The sequence below is a fragment of the Triticum urartu genome, chromosome 6 (genome assembly GCF_003073215.2).
Source record: "Triticum urartu cultivar G1812 chromosome 6, Tu2.1, whole genome shotgun sequence".
Taxonomy (NCBI): domain Eukaryota; kingdom Viridiplantae; phylum Streptophyta; class Magnoliopsida; order Poales; family Poaceae; genus Triticum; species Triticum urartu.
In genome coordinates this window covers 94068803-94072293 of record NC_053027.1, presented here as the reverse complement: position 1 = coordinate 94072293, position 3491 = coordinate 94068803, and the positions used below count along the sequence as shown (strand labels likewise).

General features: G+C 49.6%; 1 pseudogene; it reads left to right on the top strand.

Moving 5' to 3' along the window:
* Positions 1 to 540: 540 nt before the first annotated feature.
* LOC125516602 lies at positions 541 to 2405 on the top strand (annotated as a pseudogene).
* The last annotated feature ends 1086 nt before the right edge of the window (positions 2406 to 3491 follow it).

Here is a 3491-nt window from a genome sequence, read left to right as displayed (position 1 = left end):
AGAACATACAACAGAGATCACGTAATTAATTGATTACATAAACCGAGATCACGTAAAACAAGTTTGATAGGTTCGTTGCATCGCACGAGCATTTTTGCTATATGTACTAACATGTTCTATTTATTTCCTTCGATCGGTCAACACTCCTATGTCCTATGTAGGTAAGAAGGAAAGAAAACCTAACGGTACAGCCGGCAAAACAGTCAACGACGAGCTTCATCGCCGCGTACGCGTCGTAGTACCTGGCCATCACCGGCTGGGGCATCGAGGACTTAACGCTGGTGAAGAAGGCGTGGGTATTGGTAGAGCTCCAAGAAGCTGCCCTTCGTCCTGCTTGCCGTCTTCACCATCGGTCCCTGGGTGACCACGCTGGAACTCGGCGACCTACCAAGGCGACACGGTCCGAGTTGGTTCGGTCCCTCATCAAGCCACCATTTGGACCGGCCAACCACCACCGGCGTCAACGTGCTGGGGCAGCAACGAGGTGGGCTACGTGTGCGGGTGCTGTGGCGAGGTGGTGGACATGCGGGAGCGCCAGCGATGAGGTCGGTGATGTGCCGCGGCAAGTGCGTGGCTGTTAGCCATGAACCTTCCGTAGCAGTTTTTTCATGAGCCCATGTTTTTTTGTGTTCGGGCCTTGCCATAATTAGCGGATTAACCATAAACAAAACATGACGTTCAGTTTGTTGTCAAATGGTGCTGTGATTTTCGGATCAAGCCATGTTTCTCACGTACTTCCTATTTCCTGTTCGACGGAATAGAAGTGCAGAAAGTGAACACACCAATACGACTGAAAGCAGTCATATTCAGTTATAGAGGTATACATTTATACAAGATATACACAGGCAGGTGCAGCCAGTAACCCAACTAACTCCTGAGCTAACCTTGCTAATCCTTTACTCGCGATAAAGATGTAGATGATAAGGAAAGGTTGTTACGGAGAGAGAAATGGGAGAGAGAGAATCACGTGGTGGCAGGTGGACCTAAACATATGCTTCAACAAAGAAAATGGCAGCATAGAATCATGGTGCGTGATTATAGGCGGAGGCTATTAAATCTCACGCGGAAATCACGGCTGAGCGATTCTCGCACGATCCGAAGTTCACACTCAATCGACCGTTTTCCCCAGTTAATGGCCTGCATGTGTGCTGTGCTAAAACGGTCGCTGCCATGGCAGCGAAACTCGCAGCTAGAACGCTGCCAGCGCCAAGTTGAGAACTCGAGATCGTCAGTGGTGCATGCACGACACCGGCGGTGAGAGGCTATGGTGCATGGGGAGGAGAGAAAATAAGGAGAGGGGAAGCTTGGGGACATGGTAGTTTACCCAGGGGCTGACGGTCGGCATGCTGAGAACGAATGGCGGCGGCAATGACATTTTTTCTCAGTCCTCTTGGTCGGACCGTTTGAAGACCAGACCAGATCGGACCAACAATTTTCCAGGCCGATTTTAGCAGACCAGATCGTCCATTTTCTCTAACAAGACGGACCGAGCGTGTCAAACACCGATTGAGCCACGAGCGGTACATCCAGCCCTGCCCACCGTTGAAGCGAAGCTCCTACTCCACGTGAAGTTGATCGCGCTGTTGCACTCGTACGGTAGGAGCCACGGGCACAACATGGTGAAGGGCTAAAGGGCTGATCGAGGGTGAGACCCGGATGCTGGTGGCGCAGCTGACCATGGACGAGATCTTCACCCGCACCAAAAAGTTCAAGCAGGAGGTGTTCAACAGCGTGCAGAAGGAGCTGGACCAATTCGGCCTCTTCATCTACAATCCCACCGTGAAGCAGCTGGTGGACGTGCCGGGGCATGAGTACTTCTCCTACCTCGGCGAGAAGACACAACAGGAGGCAGCGAGCAGGGCCAAGGTGGATGTTTGTGGAGCGGGATGGCCTCACGTGCCAGAACGCCACCAAGGTGGACGCCGAGAACAAGGTGCTCTCTGTGCGGCAGCAGGGTGAGGCGCTCAAGGAGAAGGCCAAGGTCAAGGAGGAGGTGCGGGTGTTTGAGAACACTAGGAAGGCCGACAACGCCGCCTGAATGACCGACCTCGCCATGAAGTGGAAGGCTCGGACTGGCAGGCCAAGGTCGCCGAGGTTGAGGCCTCCAAGGCTATCGCCATCCGCGATGCCGAGCTGCAGATGGAGGTTAAGACGAAGAACGTGCTCTGCCAAACTGACAAGCTCAATGTCGAGCAGCTCAGCAAGTCCACAGTACACTACGACACACAGGTTGGTTATGCAATAAGCATGTATAAAAATATAGTACTAGGGAGAAGAGAAATTCATACTTATTGACCTCAGCATTTTATATTTTGTAGGTTCAAGAATCGAACACGCTCTTCTACAACTGGCAGAAGGCGGCAGATACGACATTGTATAAGGAGATGAAGGCGGCGGTGAGGTGAAGCGGCCGAGCAGAAACACATGCATGTCTCGATATGGGAGGAAAGGGAGGGAGATAAGGTGAGGGTTAGCGGTGCAACATGCCACACGAGGAAAGGGGTGAAGAGATGACCTTGAGGAGGGAAGTGAGCTCGGTCCATGGCATGGGTCAGAGTAGAGGAAGGTTGATCCATGGTTTGGCCAAAGGGGTTATGAGCGAGGGAGAAGTAGAAGGCCCCCTCTCATATCTTGGTGCGTGAGCAAGTCTGTCGTGGTGGAAGAAGCCTGTCATTTCATGACGGCATTGGTGACCTTGGCGTGATGTTGTTCGCCGGTTTGTGGGCGGATTAGGCAACCGTCTGGTCTCTCGATCCCCCCTTCACTAATTTTGGTGAGAAGAGGGGAGGGATGAAAGGGTGGAGGGGTGGGAGATGAGGTCGCCAATTCTGTTGGTTGTGGGGGCGAGGGTGGAGAGAGGAGAGTGAGCGACGCCGGTGAAGTCTATGGATCTAGAAAGGGAGGGGAACAAGAGAGTGAGTGGTGCAGAGAGGGAGTGGATAGAGTGCGGTCGTGCGGGAGAGGACAACAAGTCGTATAGGATGGGTATAATGGGAATATCATAAAAATAAAGCTTTATTTATACCTGTACACTATATATATTCAGAATAACATAAACTATTTTCTCAATAAATTACTTAAAAATATCCAAGAAATTACGGATGACCGACTATCATTATATAAAGGGGGAATCCGTTCTTTGCTCGTGAAGAAATGTAACATAGTTTTTTATGGGCAATATACCACATACCCTAAATAGTAGATATTCGTGAGAATAACCATCAACATGTGATTTAGAGGTGAGCCTAAAATTATTAAAATTGGGATGCCACTCAATCTACTAGAAACTGCTCATTTATTGGATTTGTCCAATCAATATATATTTTCCATACCACCATCATAAAAAAATTATTCTAATCTTTGTTTATATTAGAATACCTTTGTAGGTCATAAAAACTGATGGATTTGATTGTGCTTCGGAGATGTCGACTGACAAAGACCCTGATGTAACGATGATGGAGGGGGCTAAGAGTTCAACGAGTTTTAAACAA